General features: G+C 44.0%; 1 protein-coding gene across 1 annotated transcript in view; it reads right to left on the bottom strand.

Annotated features, from left to right (window-relative positions):
- The window catches only part of LOC143958235 (proprotein convertase subtilisin/kexin type 6-like), a 303,257-nt gene that overhangs the window by 154,627 nt on the left and 122,953 nt on the right, over positions 1 to 25,677 (bottom strand). The window lies entirely within an intron of this gene.

The following is a 25,677-nucleotide window of genomic DNA, read 5'->3' as shown; positions in this document are numbered from 1 at the left end:
ATATTTTTTTTAGCAGAGATCCTAGGGAATAAAATAGCGGTTGTTGCAATATTTTATGTCACACGGCATTTGCACAGAGGTCTTTCAAATGCATTTTTTTGGGAAAAAAATACACCATTTAAAAAATAAAAATAAAATAAAAACAGTAAAGTTAGCCCATTTTTTTTTTTTTTTTTGTCCAAAAGTTTTGACTACCTGTTTTTATTTAATATATAGGTTTTTTTTTTTAAATCTAGATCATACATACAAGTAAACTGATTGGAGGTTTGTTTTGTTTAATAAATGTTTAAATGTAAGAAATTTTCTGTATCACTTATGAAGGCTGCTTTCACACTGGAGCGGACAGGCGTTGATGGTAAAACGCAAGTTTTAGCGGCTCTTTACCATCATTTTAGCGGTGCTATTTGGCTGCTAGTGGGGCACATATAACCCAGCTAGCGGCCAAGGAGGAGGTTAAATGCGCCCATGAAGCACCGCTGCCAAATCGCATTGCATGCGCTTCAGCAGTGGTGCCCATTCATATCAATGGGCAGGAGTGGTGGAGGAGCGGTATATACCACTCCAAACGTGTTGCTTGCAGGACTTTTTTTTTTTTTAAGATCCTGCCAGCGCATCGCCTCAGTGTGAAAGCACTCTGTCTTTCACACAGACTGCAGGGGAGCCATTTTGCAGGCACTTTACAGGCGCTATTTTTAGCCCAAAAGCGCCTTAAAAAACGCCCCAGTGGGAAATGTGTTAGATCAAGGGGGATTAAAAATAAATAAATAAAAATCAGCTTAACATATCGGCCCAAAAAAATCAGCATCGTATATCGGCTTTCGGCCGCCATGATTTCTAAATATCGGCATCGGCCAGAGAAAAACCCATATCGGTCGACCTCTAATTTAACCCCCTGCTAATTTTGTACGATTGCTCACTGACCAAGAAACGGTCTAATTTAATGGTAGGTTTATTTTTACAGTGAGTGATGGAACAAAAAATATCCAGAAAAACTCATTTCAAAAAAGTTATAAATTTGCATTTTAGGCCGTGTTCACACTACTACACGACGGTAGGACGACTACCATCCTACTTTGCTCTGCAACATCGGTCCTACATCCATCAGACTTTCATGAACAGGATACTACTTTGATCTGACTTTTCAGATAGTATAACTTGTCCTTTGACCAATCAAAACTAACACAATGGGAGGGGCTACAGCAGGGGGCAGGAAATAACACAATGTCGGATGCCAAAGTCGGATGATTAGGACAAGGATCTGACTTTGATCCTACTTCAGCCCATTGACTATTATTGAAGTAGGATCAAAGTCAGACCAAAGTAGTACAGGGAGCATTTTCAAAGTCGGACCGACTTGTGTCAGACCAGTTAAGATGGCTCCCATAAGGGAACATTGATTTTCATACGTCATGTGACATGAGCTCCCAACGTCGGAGCGTTTGTGGTACCAGTATGAACCCGGCCGCAATGAGTGAGTGATTCCCTATCAATTAGCCAGATTTCTGGCTCCCTGGTGTCTTCTATACCGGTAACAAGCTGAGATTAGGACCATTCTTAGCCCTGGTTCACACTGGAGTGTTTTGACATGACAACTCGGCGACAATTGCTGTCAATGGCACCGTCTGAATCTGTGTGAAGCCGCAACTGCGGGGCTGCACAGATTTCAAAAAGTAGTTTCTTGTACTACTTTTTGCGATTTCGGGCTGCGATTTACATGGACATCTGTGCACCAACCTGGGGGGGGGGGCACTAGGCAGGGAGGGAGGGATCTGGAGTGCTGGCGAGGGACCAGAGAAGATGATTGGGGCTGCTCTGCGAAAATCTATTACACAGGCAAGTATGAAATGTTATTTAAAAAAGAAAAAGAAATATAAAATAAGAAAATTGCTTGATCAACAGTATCCAATTTTTCAGGGGGAATCCCTTTCGCTGAGCTTTTGTATTCTGACAGCGGGTTTCTACAGGGTAAGCAAATATCTACATATCAATGGCATGTGTATTGTTCCAGATCTGTTCAGTAATGCAGCTTGAAACTTTCCCTCTGTAAGACTGCTCACTGCTGCTCTTTGTGCAGAGTGACTGGTCTTGTCTCCGCCCCTCCTGTCATTTTCTGCAGGCAGTCTGTAGTGGGTGGAGCCTGCTGGGTCCCTCCCACAGCTCTGCTCTCTGCACAGGCCATGTGCAGCACCATTGATAACGGCACCTCTACTTATACAAGTGTAGGGCCCTGCTCCTAATGAGCAGACTATTGTTTTTTTGTAAATTTAAATTGTCTGAGGCTGCAGTTTGGCTCAGACTAATTATGTCAAAGTTCTGGTTTCTGTACCAGTTCAGCTGGGTTGTACTAGTTTCCACTTGGCTGTAGGTGTCACTGTCACCACCGGTAAGTGTTGGAAATGCAACAGGCTGAATGCATTGAATACCCCTTTTACTTGGAAATAGCCCAGTGGGAGTGGTTCACCTGCTGTGCATTCTGGGTGGGGGGTACTTAAGGTACTGACGCCATTTTTGAGTGTCTTTTTCCGGGGTTCCTTATCCCGACCTCATGGCCCTCCTGGCCTGGGGTGTGTGCAGCCTGTTCCTGTGTCTCGGGGACGGCTGGCCCAAGGCTTTGTAACAAAGGGTGGGCCCAAAAGTCTTGGTGCCTACCGATCCAGGGGTGGTCCTGTGCTGTCTTGCCTGCGGGGAGAAGCTAAGCGACTGGAGGATCCAGGGGAGGACTTTTTCAGGAGAGGACCGAGCAACAAGGCTGGTATCTCTGGAAGAGCCTGGAGACTCAGTTGGAGGATGCATCCAGGGTCACCTATCACACAGTATCACCAGATTGGCTGAAGGAAACTGGTACGGTGTGACAATTCTTTAATTTCTAATTAAGTTGTTGGTTGTGCTTTCCTGTGGCAGACAATTGTACAAAGATTTCATTTAAATTTACAAGTCTGTGGCAGAGACTTTGAGCAACCCACCGGCTGCTAGGTCAGTGATAGAGGCCTATCCGATGATTGCTGGATCCAGTTTGGAAGCGGTTTGATAAAGGAAATACCTCTAACCCGCAATTACAAAGTTCCTGCTTTATCAGCAAAGAGACCTCACCTCTGTTGTTCCCAACATACATCAGAAACCACCAGTCTTTGTAAGCGATATATTTTTGGCTGACACCCCGGGATCACTTTGGGACGCGCTACAAGGGAGATCTGAGATACTAGAATGTTATGGCAAGAAGGGAATTTAAAAAGCAGCAAAATTCACACTTCCTGAAGCTGATTAGATGTAGCTTTACCCTATTAGCATTTATTAAAACAGCCTTAAAATAGAAAACTGCAAATCTATTTATGTAGTGTTGCTGGTTTATCCACCTACACAGACTGTACAAAATACCGCAATGTCTACCATATCTGAAAAACAGATCAAACATAGAACTGCAAAGACACTTTTCATTCATGTGGTGCTACCCCCGCAGGAACCGCCGGTTATTTGTGTCCATTTCATCCACTCGCAGCATGCACACAGCATTTTCAGCATTCTGCCTTTGGCTCAAGAATCAGTCTAGGGCAGTGGTCTCCAAACTGCGGCCCCAGGGCCGGATGTGGCCCTTTTGCTTGCCTTCATCTGGCCCTGGGCTCTTCATGCTGACACCAATGTTGGAGCACTATTCCTCCCACTGACACCAATGTTGGGGGGGACACCATTCCTCCCACTGACACCAATGTTGGGAGGGGGGGGCACCATTCCTCCCACTGACACCAACGTTGGGGGAGCATTCCGCACCATTCCTCTCACTGACACCAATGTTGGGGGGGGGGGAGCACCATTCCTCCGGCTGACACCAATGTTGGGGTGGGCACTTGGATGGAAAAAGGGAGCATGGGATAGCCCATAACTAAAACTTTACTACATTTCTGGCTGTTCTGCACAACTCTTGAAATCCTTGTACAACTTTGTCTGCATTCTCTTAGCAAAGTGCCAAAGAAACCCCAGTTGCCTGTGACCTGTACTTCACTCTCAGTTCCCAGTACCTTACTGTCAATCCTTGCAGCACTGGGGTCTTGTACTCAGCCACTAGTATCATCGGTTGCCTCCTGCCAATATCCCTCCAGGCTCTCTCTAGCGATGTAGACTCATGCCACCTCTTGGACAACTTGGGCTCTATCCCACAGCTCCCCATTGGCTCTATCCTGTGAGCTCTCTCCTGGCCCTCTGCATTTTTGGGCTGCTTTTCAATAGACTCCCCCAGTTAAGCCTAGCTGGAACCTCAGCGTCTTTAGACTGGCTTCAATTCCCGCCTTCTGCCCAGGAGGGACAGGCCCCCATATCAGGCGGAACCCAGAAACACTACACCACATCCTGCAAGCTGCCCTTGCTGCACGGGACTCAGACTATTTATGGACCCTTACCCGCCTTCTGAGTACATCTCATCGTGGATTGGCTGAAGTTCCATAAACATTCAGGCTGCAGTCTCTGCTATCTTCCCACTACGTTCTAGAAATCTAAAGAAGCAGCAGAGCAGCATTGCAAATGGCAACCAGCCCAACCTATAACTGGCCTTTTCAGCAAGCAGCACTTGGAAGGGCGACGCATGTTAAACAAATTCCCAGCTCACTTATCAGTCAGCCTGCAACAAAAGTTTTCACACATTTGCAAAGGTCACCTTACGGCACCCGTGTACTGCAGTCCTAACTAAATTTTGATAGTCTCCAAAGTTGGAGCGCATACAGTATATAATAATGGATGGATTAAGGACAGGTTTTCCTAGAGGGACACTGCAGGGATTTGAACAACCTTTGTTGCAGACTCCAACCTTTTCTTATTCTGAAGAAATAGCTGTGTGTGTGTTCATGTGCAAAGTGAATATCAATCAGCTTCTGCACCTATATAGTTCTAATGAGGAAAGTGACAGGATCTGCATCCCTTTAGATGTGATTTCCCTTTGGGAGTATCTCCCCAAAAATGACGTCGTAGGGGGCCTAAAATCTGACTTGTATCTTAGCGCAGACTTCAGGGGAAAAAAAACGGTGAACCAATCACATGAGCAGGAAATTACATTTCAGGGGGGAATTCTGTACATCTGTATAGCCGTGGCCAAAAGTTTTAGAAATTACACAAATATTCATTTTCGCAAAGTCTGCTGCTTCGATGTTTTTAGATCTTTTTGTCAGATGTTACTATGGTATACTGAAGTATAATTACAAGCATTTCATAATGGTCAAAGGCTTTTATTGACAATGACATGAAGTTTATGCAAAGTCAATATTTGCAATGTTGACCCTTTTTTCAAAACCTGCAATTCTCCCTGGCATGCTGTCCACCTGGGCCACTTCCTGACTGATGGCCTCCATTCTTGCATAATCAATGCTTGCCGTTTGTCCGAATATGATATGATATTTTTTTTAGTTCAGCCGCCACTTGAAGATTAACCACAAGTTCTCAATGGGTTGAAGGTCTGGGGAGTTTACTGGCCACGGACCCAAAAATGTCGATGTTTTGTTCCCTAAGCCAATTAGTTATCACTTTTACAATATGGCAAGGTGCTCCATCATGTTGGAAAAGGCATTGTTCCTCACCAAACTGTTCTTGAATGGTTGGGAGAAGTTGCTCTTGGAGGACGTCTTTGTACCATTCTTTATTCATGGCTGTGGTCTTAGGCAAAATTGTGAGCGAGCCCACTCCCTTGGCTGAGAAGCAACCCCACACATGAATGGTTTCGGGATGCGTTAGTGTTGCCATGACACAGGACTGATGGTAGCGCTCATCTTTTCTTCTCTGGACAAGGGTTTTTTCCAGATGCCCCAAACAAAGTCAAAACCATCAGGGAAACAATTTGTCAGAAGAAAACATCCGACCTCAGCCAGCAAATACATAAAGAGGATGTCTGCACCAACATACCGCAACCGCCGAAATTTTCACTATCCCCAATTACCGTAGACACCGCAAAAAACATCATTAATAAACTGCGTGACAGTACCTCACCTATTGACATCATCCCCACAAAACTACTGAAAGAATGCTCCGACATCGTGACTCCAACCATAACCCACCTCATAAACCGATCATTCCACGAAGGGATTGTTTCCAGCATCCTCAAACAAGGCATCGTCAAACCTCTACTCAAGAAACCAAACCTGGACCCTCAGGAGCCAAACAACCATAGGCCAATTATGAGCCTCAACACCATTTCTAAGATCATGGAGAAATCTGTAGTACAAAAGCTACAACTTCACCTGTATACTCACAAACTCCTGGACCCGCTGCAATCAGGCTTCCGCCCGGGTCATGGAACAGAAACAGCTCTCCTCAAGATTTGGGATGACGCCCTCGAAGCAGCAGATGACGGAGAGCTGTGTCTCCTCGTACTGCTAGACCTAAGTGCAGCGTTTGATACAGTAGATCACAATACTCTACTCGTCCGCCTCACAGAAGTAACCGGAGTCCAAGACATAGATCTCCAATGGTTCGCGTCCTTCCTAGGAAATCGGTCACAGACAGTGAAACTAGGAAAATTCCTCTCCGAAACTCGGGCAGTCACCTGCGGAGTCCCTCAAGGCTCTCCTTTGTCACCCGTTCTCTTCAACATTTACATTCGCCCACTCCTTCAAATCATCAGATACTCAGATCTCTGCTTCCACTCTTACGCTGACGACACGTAGCTTTATTTCCGGATCAATGGAAAAAAAGATCAACAACTTGAAAACTGCCTCAAATCAATAGAGGACTGGATGACCACCAACTCCCTCCAGCTGAACCAATCAAAGACAGAGCTTCTTATCTTACACCCAAATCATAAGCCCGCAACCAAAACCTCCTGGTCTCCACCAACCGTCTTTGGGCAGACTATCTCCCCAAAGACCAAAGTGAAGAGTCTCTGGGTTATTTTAGATGCACAAATGTCAATGGATGCGCAAATAGGATCTGTAGTCAGTGGATCTCACCATCTGCTGCGCATGCTTCGCAGACGCATCCCTTTTATCCCAAAGAATGACAAAGCAGTGGTAGTTGGATCATTAATTCACGACTGGACTACGCAAATTGGCTTTACATAGGATTACCACAATATCAACTTGCACGATTACAACTGATCCAAAACACGGCGGCAAGGCTGATAACAGGAAAAAAACCCTGGGAATCCATCTCTCCTTCGCTGAGGAGCTTACATTGGCTACCCGTAAAAAATCGGATCACGTTCAAGACCCTTTGCCTCACCCACAAATGCGTGCATAGAGAAGCTCCGCAATACCTAATGGAGAAAATAAATCATTACACACCAAACCGCAGTCTTCGATCAGCCAACAAAAACCTCCTCCTCGTGCCCAAAGCCCGGTATAAATCCAAGGGGGATCGGAGATTCGCTGTCCAAGGTCCTCGGCTATGGAATGCTCTACCAATCAACATCCGCCTGGAAGAAAATCACCTGGCTTTTAGGAAAAAACTCAAGACCTTCCTCTTTTAGCAGATGATCAAAGCTCGCCACAGCGCCTAGAGGCGATTCAGTTCGCATTGTGCGCTATACAAGTATTTCATTCATTCAAAAGGGAAAGTGGATTCAGAGAAAATGACTTTACCCCAGTCCTCAGCAGTCCAATCCCAGTACCTTCTGCAGAATATCACTCTGTCCCTCATGTTTTTCCTGGAGAGAAGAAGTTTCTTTGCTGCCCTTCGACACCAGACCATGCTCCAAGACTTCTCCTCGCTGTGTGTGCAGATGCACTCACACCTGTCTGCTGCCATTCCTGAGAAAGCTCTGCACTGGTGGTGCCAGCTCGATCCCACAGCTGAATTGTAGGAGGCAGTCCTGGCACTTGCTGGACTTTCTTGGGACCCCTGAAGCCATCTTTACAAATGCAGTGGAATTTTTTTTTGGGGGGGGGGGGGGGGGTCAAGTTCATTTTCATGGCAAAGAGGGACTTTGCAATTAATTTCAATTTATCTCAATCTTCATAACATTCTGGAATATATGTAAATTGCCATCATAAAAATGGATGAAGCAGACTTTGTGAAAATTGATATTTGTGGCATTCTCAAAACTTTAGTCCATAGCTGTGTACAGAACGCCTCTAGGTTGCCATATTGCATTTTGCAGAAAATTACAGTGCTGCAGATTGAAAACAAGGTCATTTTAATTTACAATAGGACTTGTGCCACAATTGTATATGCAAGATTATTTTTCCCATGAAAGTGGAGTTACCCTTTAAGTTCTCATAACCTGAATTTTGATGTTGTCAGATTTACAGCCATTCAGAAAATAAAGTTGATGGCAATTAGCAAGCACAGCAAAAGGATGAACAAGATTTATGAAAAAAAAAAACTAGAGCCATGCAGCAAGCTGTGCTTCCTTTGCTTAAATGCAAATTTTCCACGGTTGACCGAGATCTACTTGTAATGTAAATTTCTGAAGATTTTAAATTAGTTGCCAACTTATCCTGGAAGGTGCGAGTTGAAAAATAAACAGTATTATATTAAATCATTAGAGCGCTATCTGTAGTGCTACCAACATAAAGTGGAAAACAAGTGTCCTCTGCTCATTGGTCACCGTCACTTGTATCTGAACGGGACCAGAAGATGGACAGCCAAAGGAGAATTGGTATCACACTTCATAGGTCACCTTACAAGACTTGTCCCTGGACCTTCATTGCCGGAATGTCCTAATATTTTATAATTTAGGTTGGGTCATTTCTGCTCCAAAACACAATACGGAAGCCGTATTGCAACATTGCCGGGCGGTAGAGTTTGCCACCTCATCTCTTTAAAACCAAACATTAATTACACAGATTCTGGGGCTAATTTAATGTAAATAAAGCACAGAGTTTACCACCTTAAACAGCCACAGAACCTGTGTAATTAATGTGTTTGGTTTTAAAGGGATGAGGTGGCAACCCTATGACGGGCAGCCGACAGGTGTCCTGCCTGTTTTATGCCGCCGGGGGTGGGGAGGGGCAGTGCTGTGGGGGTAGGTAAATGGAAAGAGGCAGATGCGGGGCTGTAAGTTAGGAGGGTTGGGACGAGGGAGGGTCGGAGCTAACAGAGCGCAGAGTGGAGCCCCTGGCAGAAAGTGTCCCCTGTGTGGCTCTCTCCTCCCTCCCCGCTTGGTGCGGGTCTATATTGATCTGTCTGGGGAGACTCCCCAGAGCAGGAACTGGCAGCTCTGAATGGGTTCAGCAATAGCCCTGAGCTGGAGACCACCTCGCAGTGGGCCCCCCTGTTCTTTGCTTGCGCACCCCCCCCCCCCATGCATGGGCTCAGACTGTGGCTCCGAGTCGGGTCTGGGCAGCCCAAGAGTCTGCTTCTCCCTGGACAATCAGTGTGGCCACCTATCAGGGCCACCTCAGCCGCACAACATTCGTGCAACCCAGCAGTGCCCATCCGTGCAACCCAGCAGTGCCCATCCGTGCAGCCTCATCACCACAAATTAGTGAAGAAAAAAATTACTTATTTGCAAAATTTTATAACAGAATTTAAGAAAAAGTTTTGTTTTTCAAAATTTTAACAAAAAATAAAAACCCCAGCAGTGATTAAATACCAACAGGAGAAAGTTCAGTCCTAATTAAAAAATAAAAATGTAATATGAGTACAGTGTTACATGACCACACAATTATCAAAGTGTGGCATTGGCCTGGGCAGGAAGGGGGTGAATGTAACCAATGGGCAAAAGGTTAAAAAAAAAAACTACTAAAAAGATGCTAATACTGGCCCCCCCTACAAAAGCACCACTCCGCGCCCAGGATAACAACCCATAGGATTACTATGTAGATATATAAATATTAGACTTGTGCACAACAGAAAATTTCGTTTAGTTTCGGTTCGTTGTCATTCGTAAAATACATCATATCGTTCTGTTATATTCATTATGTTACGTTAATACGTTTTCAGATAATTCGTTATTCGTAGAGTGTCGAATTCATTCGTTCATATTAGTTGAAATTCGCTATTTATGTATGTATAGACATTCGTGATAATGATTCGTAGTTTGGAAAGTCGTTTGTTTATTGAATCTTTTAACACACACAATGACAACGTCTCTTCTCCTCGGCTCAAATACAATACAACACCCTTCTAACTCAGTTCTCAGGAATGCACTTTGCCAGTAATCCATCCTCCGGCACAAAATTAATTACCTGATTGGACTATAAGATTTACTTTGAGCTGACAATTTGTTTCATTAGATCTTTAAAGAATTACAGAATCATGTCGAATTCATTCGTTATATTTCTTTCGTATTCGTTGTTATTCGTTATTTTTTTATTCAGACATTCGGATGCATCCGAATGTCCGAAAGATGCAAAATTCGGCCGAATTTCGATTCGTTACGAAACGAATTGCACAAGCCTAATAAATATCAATCATTAAAAATACAAAAAAAAAGCAACTACTTAAAATATACGTATAAAATTGAAAAGACAATACTAAAAAAACCTCTGAGAGGAAGTCCTTTAAATATTGCAGTAGCGCTTATGCCAAATAAATCAACTGACAAACTCTCATGATAGTTCATATAAGACTCACTGGAAGGAGATCAGATATAACTTGTGATGTGACTTGCTGAAACCCCCATCCACCAGACACTCCACCACGTGAGATAAATCTCCCCATTGGGGGTGCACTCACCAGAATCACCGTAATGGTATACCTTGAATTGTAAATGTTTCTCCATCGCTATTAACCAACCTCCGATCACGCCGATTAGGGCTCTCGAAAAGACCATGTGGAAAAATAATGAAACATCCACATAGCAGAATACTGCATAAAGATTTTTAATGAAACCTCAAAAAAAATAAAAAAAAATAAAAAAAAACACCCTAACAAATTAAGCGTACATCAAGCATATATGAAGCAATTATAAAGTGTGGTGTGCTTGTATAGTCACCCGGTTCACGGTACTCGGAGGAGAACTTATGCTGTGTACATCAGTGATACTACTTCCTGGTTACCAGCCCGTGGAACGCACACGTCACTTCCGGCCAATCACCTCGTTGACGCGTTTCGTATGCTTGATGTACGCTAATTTGTAAGGGTGTTTTTTTGAGGTTTCATTAAAAATCTTTATGCAGTATTATGCTATGTGGATGTTTAATTTTTTTCACATGGTCGTTTCTGGAGCCCTAATCAGCGTTGGTTAATAGCGATGGAGAAACATTTATAATTAAAGGCATACCATTACGGTGATTCTGGTGAGTGCACCCCCAAAGTGGAGATATATCTCAGGTGGTGGAGTGTCTGGTGGATGGTAGTTTCAACAATCTCCTTCCAGTGACTTATATGAACGATCATGAGAGTTTGTCATTTGATTTATTTGACATAAGCGCTACTGCAATATTTAAAGGACTTCCTCTCAGTTTTTTAGTATTGTCTTTTTTTTTTTTAAATTTAAAAAACACCTGGCTCCTAACTTTTTATTCTACAGGGCCTCTTTTGGAAAACATGGAATTAAGGCTGGGTTCACACCTATGGAAATTGGGTGTGGCTTCTTACCACATCCAGTTCACATAGCAGGAGAACGCGACTGGCTCTCTATGGAGGCGGCTCACGTATCTCCGCAACAGGTCCGGTGCATTTTGCACAAAAAACGTGCACTTTTTTGGTCCATTTCAGGTCTGAATTCAGCCTAAAATTCGGTCTGAAATCGGACCTGAAACAGTGAACCAGAACGCACCAGATCCCTGCTGTTCGACTGATGTGGTAATGGCGTGAACCCAGCCTCAGGGTTTAAAGTGGTGTTAAACCCAAAAAGTTATATAGTTTACTAATCATTAGATGTGGTTGCATTCATTTTCTTTTAAGGCTTTTTTGCTCTCTGCTTTTACCTGGTGATCTGGCCAGTAACACACCTCCTGTATTAGAGCACCCCACTCTGAATGAAGGAGCACAGGAGGCACCTCTGGACAGCAGCATTGCCAGTCTGGAGGGATGGAGGGAGGGGCATGTTAGATGTACTAGCAGATTTAAATACACTAACAATTTGAAGCCAAACTCCAGCTCACTTTATAATCACTCACAGCAACTGTTTTTATGCTTTTGGGATAAAGGTTTTACATAAGTCTAACTATAGTGGTCGCAATTACAGCCTGGCCCCATGCCTCAGGGGGTCAGTGTAAACCGCCCCCCCCCTCCCCGGCACATTTGTCTACACCTGGAGAGGCGCGGTGGCATATAGAGGAACTGATGCCCTGCATTTTTTGCTCTTGCAGCCCCTGAATGCCTACAGGAGCGAGAGGAGGAGAAGCAGGCATTTAGCGGCTGCAGAAGCAAAATGCCGGGCATCAGTTCTGCTATATGTTGCCGCTCCTCCTATCCAGCCTGGTGCTAGGCATTTCTGGCATTTGTCATTTGCAAGGACCATCGGCTCAGCACCGGGCTCCCACTGCTTGCGTTTAGGCTTCTCCTGCCGGGTAAGGCTAGAGTGAGCATACTGCGAGTCCTACTGTAAAAATGCCCCCTTTTATCACACTGCCCCTCCTACCTATCACCCCCCCAACCCACCTGTCCCACTCCCACCCGTCACACTGCCCCCACCCACTTGTCGCCCCCCAGCCCATCACACTGCCCCCTCCTACCTGTAGACCCCCCCGCCCACCACACTGCCCACTCCTACCTGTCGCCTCCCCAGCCCCTCATCATGCCCCCCCCTCCCTTTTGCCCCCCACCAGCCAGTCACACTGCCCCCTCCTACCTGTCGCCACCCCAGCCCTTCACACTGCCCCCTCCTACCTGTCGACACGCCAGCCCTTCACACTGCCCCCTATTGCCTGTCACCCCCCAGTCCGTCACACTGCCCCCTGCTACCTGTCACCCCCCCAGTCCGTCACACTGCCCCCTCCTACCCGTCACCCCCAGTCCGTCACACTGCCCCCTACTACCCGTCACCCCCAGTCCGTCACACTGCCCCCTCCTATCTGCGGCCCCCCCACCTACCTATCACACTACCCCCTCCTACCTGTCGCCCCCCCACCGGGTCACACTGCACCCCCCACCCGTCACACAGCCCCCTCATCACAACACCCCCATCACAACACCCCCATTATACTGCCCCTTGTCACAACATCCCCCCCCCCGTCATACTGCCCCGCCCCTCCTTTCACCCTCATGTCAAGCTTTCCAGGTACCCTTCTGTCACACTAATGCGCCCCCCCCAATAGAATACTTTTTATAATGTGTGCACAAAAGCCAAAAATTGCCCCTGTAGGAAGTGGTTACACAAGAATGGGAACAGAAAATCAAATGCCCACTCTCAGCTCCTTGCAATGTGTGTACACAGCACACAGCCTGAGGATGAATGTGTGTCCATCGGTAGGACGTCAATGTCGGAGATTTTTTTAGTGACAAATCCTAAGTCCCGATATCTTCCTTCTCCAAGTTCCAGAATCTTCTCGTGTTCCATGTCTCTGCTCATCCCCATCCATTATTAATAGTCATTTAATGTCTCACAAGCCAAACAGAACATTGAGAGCTTGTCAGAGCCTTGAGCAAAGTCTTGCTCGTCTCCTGCTGGAGTCTCAGGGGGACACGGGGGGGTGAGCGGCAGGAAAGTCCTTCGTACATCGCCCCGCAGCCGCCGAGACTGCTGTGACAAGCATGGGTGAGGGCGACATGACAGGTGGCCCAAAGGTCTATTACTGAATGTGAAAACCTGACATGTACCGCTGCCGAGCACAGGATCATGGTGTTGGGGGAGGGGGGAGGGGGTCACCCCAAGGCACATGAGCAATCAACATTCACAGAAATGGGACATTTAACAAAGTCTTTGTACTGACAGACCAAAAAAAAAAAGCTCTAAAGGAGGAACCCCAGCAAGATTTTTTTTCCTTAACTACCGGGCACGCACTTCCTGCCCAGGCCAATTTTCAGCACCATCACACTGAATGACAATTGTGCGGTCATGCTACACTGTACCCCAAATTACATTTTTATACTTTTTTCACACAAATAGAGTTTATTTGGTGGTATTTAATCACCGGGGTTCATATTTTTTGCGAAACAGAAAAATAATTTTCCAAAAAGTTTTCACAGTTTATTATAATTAATTTTGCAAAACAGGTAATTTTTCTCCTTCACCGATTTGCATTGAGGGAGGCACTGAATGGCAGCACTGGTTGGTACTGCAATGATAATCAGGACACTGATCAGTATATAGTATTGCACAAAAGTGAGTACACCCCTCAAATTTTCGTTAAAATATTTTCTTCTATCTTTTCATGTGACAACACTGAAGAAATGACACTTGTCTACAATGTAAAGTAGTGAGTGTACAGCTTGTAGTGTAAATTTGCCGTCCCCTCAAAATAACACACAGCCATTAATGTCTAATCCGCTGGCAACAAAAGAGAATAGCGCCAATGTATGCGTTCGCTTTTGTGCATGGGGGCGCTTAATTTTTTAATTTTTTTTGTTTTATTTTACTTTTATTTTTACAGTCTTTAAATTTTTAGTTATTTTTTGATCACTTTTACTCCTATTACAAAGAAATATAAATATCCTTTGTAATAGGAATAGTTGGCGACAGGTCCCCTTTATGGAGAGATGTGGGGTCTATAAAGACTCCATGTTCTCTCCTCCAGGCTGGAAAGACCAAGATAAAAAAAAAAAAAATCGTGGCCTTTCCAGCCATGTCATCGGCAATGTTAGTTTCTGCCGGCTCCGAAGTTCATATAGATGACTGGGTACCATCAGGTCACAAGAATTCTCAATGCTCAACTTTGGGCAGGGTACGATTCATTATCCAGCTCGCCAACTGCACGGCCGAGCCGGTAGAAGCACTGGAGGGTGGCGCAAGGAGGGTGGCTCGTCCCCTCCCCGCCCCCTGTAAGAACTATCAAGCCCTGATGAAGTCACATGACTAGTGACGATACGCGTAGGATTGGATGAGGAGGATACCGGAAGTGACGTCCGGAGTACGAACGCAGAGCCCGTTCGTTCCTTATGCTGTACGTTTTTGCCTGTGACTGTTTTACCTAATGGGAGTACCTAGGACTAGGTCCTTTCTATATTAAAGTTTATATTTACATACTTCACTATTGGAGCCCCCTTTTTTGTCTCCTATATGGAACTGATCTATGGTGTATGGCTGAGAACCTAGGGAGGATGATCTGCAGTATCTACACCAACTGATAGCATCATTTTTTTGCTGGAATTGGGAGATTGTTTGCTGTTTACCTTACAGCAGGGAGGTAAGGTAGCCATTGCACCTCAGTGTGGAAACACCCGACTCTGAAGATACACAAAGATCACCGGTGGAATCACTAATTTATGTTTAATTTAATTTTTCACGAGGCCAGCTTTTGCTACTACACAGTGTGAACTCACATACTGCATGTATTTTAATGTTATAGATAAGAAATATCTTTATTAATTTTTTGGGACTTTTATCAACTGGTTTTTAAACCATTTTTTTCACTGGATGCACTGTATGGATCTAGATGCAATTTTAGTGTAATCACACTCACCATATGCACTGTATAGTCTGAAGTTTGATCTGAAATCATTGATTTATTATTATTCGTATACATTTATATACTTTGTTTAACAGGACTGTCACTGTATGCACTTTAGTTGGAGTTATTTATATTTATTGACACTTATGCACTTTAGAGGGTGTAGATTTTTAAGGAACACGGCTGTAATAGCTATGTTTAGCTAATTTCTTCTTTTTTCTTTTTATTAGTATTGATTTATTTAAATTTTTTTGTGGAGCGCAACACTACTCATGCACTACATATCACAACTTTAGGGGAGGGTCTCATACTCCTATCGGTGTTTTTGCTGCAACCATAAATTTATAAATATATTTTTTTGAACCATTGTGGCGCGAGGATAACTATTTATTACTATATCAAGCAGCTGAACTGATGCTATGATTGTTCTTATGGTACACAGAATTTGTTGGCCGAAAAAGGAATATCTGCATGATGCCTGCAGCTGCACCCATCATCCAGATATCCCCAAAGTACAGGATGTCATATGACGACCTTGGGCTTGAAGTGTTTAACGTGGAAAATGAGGTTAAAGTAGAGCTCGACTACTTTATAATCCTCATGCTGCCAGCATTAAATGCGGTGCCTTGAAGAGGTATGCATACCCCTTGAAATTTTCCACATTTTGTCATGTCACCAAAAACGTAAACTGATTTTCTTCGGATTTTATGAGACCAACACAAAGTGGCAGATAATTGTGAAGTGAAAGGAAAATGATAAATGGTTTTAATTTTTTTTTTTTTTACAAGTAAATATGTGAAAAGTGTGGCGTGCATTTATATGCAGCCCCCCTTTACTCAGATAACCCCCCCCCCCCCCCCCAACTAAAATCTAGTGGAACCAATTGCCTTAAGACGTCACCTAATAGAGTCCACCTGCGTGTAATTTGATCTCACTATAAATACAGCGGTTCTATGAAGCCCTCAGAGGTTTGTTAGAGGATCTTAGTGAACAAACAGCATCATGAAGGCCAAGGAACACACCAGACAGGTCAGGGATAAAGTTGTGGAGAAGTTTAAAGCAGGGATAGGTTCCAAAAAAAAACATCCCAAGCTTTGAACATCTCACGGAGCTCTGTTCAATCCATCATCCGAAAATGGAAAGAGTATGGCACAACTGCAAACCTACCAAGACTGGCCGTCCACCTAAACTGACGGGCAAGGAGAGCATTCATCAGAGAAGAGCCAAGAGGCCCATGGTAACTCTGGAGGAACTGCAGAGATCCACAGCTCAGGTGGGAGAATCTGTCCACAGGACAACTATTAGTCGTCTCTCCACAAATCTGCCCTTTATGGAAGAGGGGCAAGAAGAAAATCATTATTGAAAGAAATCCATAAGAAGTCCCATTTGCAGTTGCGAGAAGCCATGTGGAGGACACAGCAAATGTGGAAGAAGGTGATCTGGTCAGATGAGACCATAATTTAACTTTTTGGCCTAAAAGCAAAATGCTGTGTGGGGGGGGGGGGGGGCGCTGCACATCACCCACCGTGAAACAGTCAGCTTCATGTTGTGGGGATGCTTTTTCTTCAGCAGGGACAGGGAAGCTGGTCAGAGTTGATGGGAAGATGGATGGAGCCAAATCCAGGACAATCTTAGAAGAAAATCTGTTAAGAGTCTGCAAAAGACTTGAGAATGGGGCGGAGGGTCACCTTCCAGCAGGACAACGACCCGAAACCTACAACCAGAGCTACAATGGAACGGTTTAGATCAAAGCATATTCATGTGTTAGAATGACCCAGTCACAGTCCAGACCTAAATCCAATTGAGAATCTGTGCAAGACTTGAAAATTGCTGTTCACAGACGCCCTCCATCCTATCTGAGAACTTGAGCTGTTTTGCAAAGAAGAAGAATGGGCAAAAAATGATCCCTCTCTAGATGTGCAAAGCTGGTAGAGACATCCCCAAAAACACTTGCAGCTGTAATTGCAGTGAAAGGGGGTTCTACAAAGGAGTCCCACATTTTTCACATTTATAAAAAAAAAAAATTGAAAACCATTTACCATTTTCCTTCCACTTCACAATTATGTGCCACTTTGTGTTGGTCCATCACATAAAATCCCAATAAAATACATTTACGTTTTTGGTTGTAATCTGACAAAATGTGGAAAATTTCAGGGGGTATGAATACTTTTTCAAGGCACTGTAGATAGTAAAGTATAACACTTTTTAAAAAAAAATGTTTTCGTTTTTTTACATTTCTTCAGTTACTTCCTGGTCTCCTGCCTAAGCAGATGTCATACACCCCAGGGGGTCTTCTGGAGCAGAAGAGAGGAGGGGGGGGGTTCTTGCAGCAAAACACTCTCCTGCATGCATGAGCTACGGGCAGGAAGTCATCTGCCCTTAGTCAAGACAGCCACGGCCAGAAATGCTAAGGGGGGGGGGGGGGGGGGGTGTTTAAAAAGAGTTCTCACCAAAATAAAGCATGGAGACATAGCTGGAGGAGGGAGTTTGCTTTGAATATAAAAAAATGAATTAAATAGCGTTTGTGGTGCTCAGATACAGAAGATACGCTTTAACCACTTCCCAACCAGCGCACGACGATGTACGTCGACAGAATGGCACGGGCAGGCATATTGGCGTACATGTACGTCCAATCTTCAATGCCGTCCTGCCATCGGGAGCGCGCCGCCAACGGTGCGCTCCCGCGCTGGTCGGGACACCCGTGAGTCCGGTCGCGGGACCCGCGGACTCGATCGCCGCGGGCATACCTGCGATCGTCTCACGGGATGGCTGAATGGAGGAAATGCCGTGTAAACAGCATTTCTCCATTCTGCCCAGCAACTAGTGACGCTGATCTCTGCTCCATGTGATTGGAGCAGAGATCAGTGTTCACTAAATGCAAGCCCAACCCCCCCCCCCCCCCCCACAGTTAGTAACACACCCCTAGGAACACTTAACCCCTACACTGCCACCCACTGGTTAACCCCTTCACTGCCAGTGTCATTTACACAGGAATCACTGCATTTATATAGCAGTGATTACTGTATAAATGACAATGGTCCCAAAAATGTGTAAAAAATGTCCGATGGGTCCCCCACAATGTCGCAGTCACAATAAAAATCGCTGATCGCTGCCATTACTAGTAAAAAAAAAAAAAAAAATTTATAAAAATGCTATAAAACTATCCCTATTTTGTAAACGCTATAACTTTTGCGCAAACCAATAATCGCTTATTGCGATTTTTTTACCAAAAATATGTAGAAGAATACGTATCGGCCTAAACTGAGGGAAAAAAATGTTTTTTTTATATATTTTTGGGGGATATTTATTATAACAAAAAGTAAAAAAAAATGCGTTTTTCAAAATTGTCGCTCTATTTTTGTTTATAGCGCAAAAAATAAAAACCGCAGAGGTGATCAAATACCACCAAAAGAAAGCTCTATTTGTGGGGAAAAAAAAGGACGTCAATTTTGTTTGGGAGCCACGTCGCACGACCGCGCAATTGTCAGTTAAAGCGACGCAGTGCCGAATCGCAAAAAGTGGTCTGGTCTTTGACCAGCAAAATGGTCCGGGGCTGAAAGTGGTTAAAGATAACCTAAGGAGGAGTAGTGCCGCAAACGCCAGTGTGATGTCGCCACTTCAAGGTAGTGAATTTAAACCTTGACATGTTTGGTATCTATATACTCAACACAAGCTCATGTTTTATATTTTACCAAAACATTGAATATTGTCCTTGCTTGCACTTAAACCAATTCTAGTGTATTTTTATCTGTGTGTGATAAAACGGCTGTGCACATATTGTGTGACAAAAAAAAATTGCACCAGCCACCATTTTGTTCTTCAGGGCCTCGGATTTCAGAAAATGTGCATTCGGGACGCAAGTCATTTCCTAGCAAAACAGTGCAGATTTTAACGTGAAAAAAAAAAAAAAAAAAAAAAGAAAAAAAAAAGTTAAAATTGCTCTTGCCAAGTGACCTGGAAGTGGAGATCACTGTGATTAACTGTCTATACAGCGATTTCCAGAGATCCCACAGGTATGGTATATACCCACATTTTGTTACAGACTTATTCCAAAATGGATTAAATTCATTATTTTCCCTCAAAATGCTACAAACAATACTTCATAATGACAATGTGAAAGATGTTTGTTTGAAATCTTTGCAAAATTTTTTTTAAAAATCACGTACGCAAGTATTCACAGCCTTTGCTATTGCCTCCTGTTTCCACGGATCGTCCTTGAGATGTTTCTACAACTTGATTGGAATCCACCTGTGGTAAATTCAGTGAGTCACTGAATACTTTCCGGATGCACTGTACATTAGTCCTGCATTAGGCTGGGTTCTCACTGCTGGAGTGACGAGAATCGGATGCGATTCGCACCGCAATGCAGTGCAAATCACATCCGATCTCTGTGTGATTGCGAGTTCAGCCATACAGATAGTATGGCTGAATTCGCATTCGGCCCAAACTCGCACAGGACCTTTTTTTGGTCCGCAGCAGAATCCGGTATGCACACCATGCGATCCGATTCCTGTCCGAGTCTGCAGATCGCACTGCGATATGCGAACTGATCTGGGGGTGTCATTAACGTTTCACTGACACTCCCAGCAGTTCGCATAGGGCAGTGTGAACTGCCGCCGGGAGGCATGCGACGCGGGAACCCGCAGAGGATTCGCAGTGTTCCCGCATCGCAACAGTGTGAACCCAGCCTAAAAGTTGTTGCTAAAGCGGGAGTCCGCCGGGAGTTCCGCCGTTTTTTTTTTTTTTTTAAAGCCAGCAGCTACTGACTTTTAAAATAATGACTTACCCGCCCAGCGTGCCCGCGATGTCGGCACCCGAAGCCGATCTCTCGATTGTCTCTCGGGTGCTGCCGCCGCCATCTTAGGTATGGGAATCAGGAAGTGGAGCCTTTTCGGGTTCATTTCCCGGTTCCCTACTGCGCATGCGTGAGTCGCGCAGCGCAAGGATGGTCCCCGCTGTCTCTGGGATCTGTGTGTTTCCCAGCAGGCAGCGGGGGACTTTCGGAAAGGGGTGTAGATTCTGCGGAAAGGGGCGTACCTTCTGCAGAATCTACGCCGGAAGTGGGTGTACTGTACAGGTACCTGCACCCCCCTCCCCCCTGAAAGGTGCCAATTGTGGCGCCGGAGGGGGGGGGGGGGAGGATTCCAATGAGCGGAAGGTCCACTTTAGGGTGGACCTCCGTTTTAACCCATTGGGGGGGGGCAACCGGCAAGGCAAAAGCAAAAAAAAAAAGCTGATTTTAACGTGTGCAAAAAATAAAAAATAAAAGTCCATCTGGGCAGGTTGGTTAAATGAACTCTGGTTACTGTACTTTGTACAATACAGTATTGCTGTTCACAAAGCATTGTTAGACAAGTATATGGAAAGAGTATCCATTTTAATATTGCATTATATTAAAAATACTAATTTATATTAAAACTATGGGGAAATTCTATAATACATGAGGCGGATAATATTTTCAAAGACATTACAGAGAAAAATTGTTAATTTCCCCATTTCAAAACGCAAAGACAAAGAGCCTCTAGAAATAGAATCCTGATTGTGAACTTTCTGATCTCTGCGGAAGCGCGATTCACGTATTCAGTGCCAACCGTCATACAAAATCGGTGGACAGTGAATTATTCCTTAAGAGTCATATGTATAGCAATGCATAATGAAGTGATCGGCCCTATTATGTAAATCTAATAAAGGTGCCATTTTAATTTTTCACCTAGGAAAATGTAATTTGCATGTTTTAAAAGAGCGGAAATTGATTTGTTAGATGAGAAATGTACAGGTGTTTAATTTTATAAATATGCTAACTTTGTAGATGATTTATCTTATGGCATGTTGTGGTGTGGAGCCTCGCCATTATATCAATCTTCCTACAATTTCTTTTTTATTTAAGGGTAAAATCTTCCTATAATTTCTTTTTTTTTATTTAAGGGTAAAATCTTCCTATAATTTCTTTTTTTATTTAAGGGTAAAATCTTCCTATAATATAGCCATATGTTTGTAACCGAGGCTACACCCCTGTATATCAGTATATATATACAGTGGTGGGGAATTACTTAATCCCCTGCAGATTTTCTAAGTTTTCCCACTTACAAAGAAATGAAGGGTCTATAATTTATCAGAGGTGTATTTTAAATGATAGAGACAGAAAATCAACCAAAAATCCAGAAAAAAAAAAAAAAAAAAAAACACATGATACAAATGTTAATTTGAGTTCAGTAGTTCAGTGTGTAAAATAAGTACGGAGAAACCATTGGCAAAATATCTGAGATCTTGGGGAATCCCTGAAATAATATACAGCTCATAGAACATCGATGTCATCAGCGAGCGGTTGATATACAGTGCCTCAAAAAAGTAATCATACCCCTTGAAATTTTTTACGTTTTGTCAAGTTACAACCAAAACCAATCTATTTTATTGGGATTTTATGTGATAGACAAAGTGGCAAATAATTGTGAAGTGGAAGGAAAATGATAAATGATTTTCAACATTTTTAACAAATATCTAAAAAGTATGGCATGCATTTGTATTCAGCCCCCTTTACTCTGATACCCCCAACTAAAACCTAGTGGAACCAATTGCCTTCAGAAGTCTCCTAATTAGTAAATGGAGTCCCCTTGTGTGTAATTTAATCTCAATATAAATACAGCTGTTCTGTGAAGCCGTCAGAGGTTTGCTAGAGCACCTTAGTGAACAAACAGCATGGCGAAGGCCAAGGAACACACCAGACAGGTCAAGCTTAAAGTTGTGGAGAAGTTTAAACAGGGTTAGGTTATAAAAAAAAAATACCTCAAGCTTTTAACATCTAACAGAGCTCTGTTCAATCCATCATCTGAAAATGGAAAGAGTATGGCACAACTGCAAACCTACCAAGACATGGCCGTTCACCTAAACTGACAGGCCGGGCAAGTAAAGCATTCAGAGAAGCAGCCAAGAGGTCCATGGTAACTCTGGAGGAGCTGCAGAGATCCACAGCTCAGGTGGGAAAATCTGTCCACAGGACAACTATTAGTCGTGCTCTCCACAAATCTGACCTTTATGGAAGAGTGGCAAGAAGAAAGACATTGTTGAAAGAAAGCCATAAAAAGTCCTGTTTGCAGTTTGCGAGAAGCCATGTGGGGGACACAGCAAACATGTGGAAGAAGGTGCTCTGGTCAGACGAGACCAAAATTTATCTTTTTGGTCTAAAAGCAAAATACTGTGTGTGGGGGGGGGAAAGGATTTTTATCACAGCTTACCTGTAAAATCCTTTTCTTGGAGTACATCATTGGACACAGAGCCTTAATTACTTAATGGGATCTGGGCCACCTTTAGGTGTTGACACTGGTATACAGGAAGTGGACTCCCCTATATAACCCCTCCTCCTTCCAGGAGTACCTCAGTTTTTGGAGCCAAGCGCCATAAAAGAGGGGAGGGACCTCTGTGTCCCAGGATGTACTGCAAGAAAAGGATTTTACAGGTAAGCCGTTATAAAAAAAATTCTTCGTACATCATGGGACAGAGAGCCTTAATGGGACATCCCATAACAATGCTACTTGAGGGGGATGAGACACAACCTGTAGTATATATATATACACACATATACATACATACATACATACATACATACACACACATATATATATATATATATATATATATATATATATATATACACACACACACACACTATATATATGGTAAGAGGTCTTTGGAAAAAGAAAAAGGAGAAAAAAAAAGGTAAAAAAAAAAAAAAAAATCAATAAGGCTGAGACTTTACCCTTAATAGTACTCAGGGCCAACTTCATCTCTACACCTAATTGTAGAAAGCCAAGAATTCTGCCTTTATGTCTGAGGGTACCAACCCTTGGATTCACACCAGGAAACGTAAGCCTTCCAAACCAATATATAGTTCTGGAAGCTGGTTTCCTTGCACTAATCAAAGTAGAAATAACTGACCCGGAAAGCCCACGTTTCTTCAGCATGTGGTTTCAATAGCCAAGCCGTTAAATTTAGCGTTCGTAAAGTAGGATGGAATATGGGCCCCTGTGAGAGCAGGTCTGGCCTTAGTGGGAGGAGCCCTGGACCCTCCACTGCCATCTTTACTATTTCTGCATACCATGACCTTCTGGGCCATGCTGGTGCTGCCAGAATTACTGGCTTTGTTTCCAGCTTGATCCTGAAAAGTCGTCGCGGTAGCAACTGAATAGAGAGGAATGCATAGATCAGTGAGAACTGATCCCACTGGGTTACCAGCACATCTGCATGTGAGTGGATCCCTTGTCCTGGACACAACGTTGAATAACTTCATGTTGCAACTGGACGGTAGAAGATCTACGTCCGGAGTCCCCAATCATTGGCAAACAGCCCGAAAAACATCGGGGTGAAGAGACCATTCAACCCAGGAAATAACTGCTGGCTACTTAAGTAGTCCACCTGCCAATTCTCTACTCCCGGAATGAAAACTGCAGATAGGCTTGGGACATTCTTTTCTGCCCAAGTTAGAATATGGTTCACCTCTGAGCTGAGAGACTGTTGGTGCCCCTTTGGTGATCGATATAGGCCACAGCCGTGGCATTGTCAGATTTGATCCTGACAGGACAATTCTTTAACCTGGAGGTCCGGGTTTCCAGAGCAAGATGCACTGTCCAAATCTCTAGGATGTTGATGGGGGAGGCTCTTTCGGTTCTTGACCACTGAACCTGGACAGTCATTTTCTCTAGTACTGCACCCCAGCCTGAAAGGCTGGTATCTGATTAATATTTTCCAGATAATTGGTCTGTAGGATTTTCCTTTGAACAGATTCTGGGTTGGTAACCGAGGCTTTGGGACACTCTTGGGGACAGTCGCATTGGCAAGTCCAAAGCTTGGATTGATTTGTTCCAAGCAGACAGGATACCGTTTTGCAACAGTCTCGAATGGAACTGGGCATAGAGAACTGCTTCCATTGAAGCTACCAATCTTTCCTAACAACCACATGCAAAGACAAATTAAGGGATTTTTTTTTTTTTTGACCTGACCATCTGCACCAGCTCTCATATGGAGCTGATCTTTGTCAGAGGCAAGAACACCCTTTCCTGGGCTTTGTATGATCAGGCCCAAATACTCCAGCGTTCTTAGTGGTTTTAAGGAGGACTTCTCTAGGTTGAGAATCCAACCCAGACTTTCCAGGTAACTGTAATGCATACACTTTGCTCCAAGCAAGCCACTGACTGCTCTAGTAACAATATAGATTGTCTAGGTACGCCAAGACTGTTATGCCCTGTGGCCTTAACCTGGCTAGAGGTGGGGCCAGCATTTTTGTGAACACCTGGGGTGCTGTAGCTAGCCCAAAGGGCAAGGCTACAAACTGAAAGTGCTGCTGTTCTACTTCAAACCGCAGAAACCTCTGGTAAGCAGGAAATATAGTGACATGCAGATATGAATCTCTGATGTCGATGGATGCCAGAAGTTCTCTTCCTTGTAGGATGGAAACTACTGACTTGATCAACTCCATGCGAAAGGAGCAGATCTTCAGGAACTGATTTCGATTCCTTAGATCTAGAATGGGTCCGACACCCCCATTTGGTTTTGGTACTGTAAACAGGTTTGAATAAAACCCCAAACCTTGCTCTTCTGTAGGGATCTGTATGAGCACCCCCCTGAGCCAATAATCTGTTTAATGCTTTAAACAGGGATTGCCTTTTCCCTGGAACCTTGGGAACTTTTGATCTCAGAAAACGAGACTGTGGAAACTCCCGAATTTCTAGCTTGTATCCTAGAGACACCGTGGAGAGAACCAATCTGTCCTGAATTACCCTTTGCCAGACAGTGTTTCAGAAGTCTTTCCCCCATTCCGGTGAGGGGGGGGGGGGGGGGACGCCTCTTCATGATGAGGCTTTATTAGTCTGCTTTGCAGATTTGCGGCCCCAGGTTTTCTTTTGTGCCTGGGCCTGACCCTGAGGGTTTCCTCTATATGACGGAGGCCGTCGCCACTGCCTAGAGGCGGATGCCCCTGGCACAGGAGAAAGTCAGTTTAAATGAAGGACGTTTATACTTTCTTTAGACTGGCAAGAGAGTACTCTTTCCACTAGAAATCACCTAGATGTATTTATCCAAATCATCGCCAAATAGTCCCTCCCCGTGAAAGAGGAAACTAGTCAGAATCTTTTTGGAAGGTGCTTCGGATGAGCAATCTTTTAACCAAAGGGTTCTACGCATGTGTATTAGCACAAGCGTAAGGAGGGACACCTGGTGAATAGAATCTTTTATAGCAAATCATAAATGTCTTTGGCAATTCAGGCAATTCACA

The sequence above is a fragment of the Lithobates pipiens genome, unplaced genomic scaffold, assembly GCF_037356315.1.
Source record: "Lithobates pipiens isolate NorthernLeopardFrog02 unplaced genomic scaffold, aLitPip1_a1.2 Scaffold_6, whole genome shotgun sequence".
NCBI lineage: Eukaryota > Metazoa > Chordata > Amphibia > Anura > Ranidae > Lithobates > Lithobates pipiens.
This window is presented reverse-complemented; position numbering and strand designations above follow the sequence as displayed.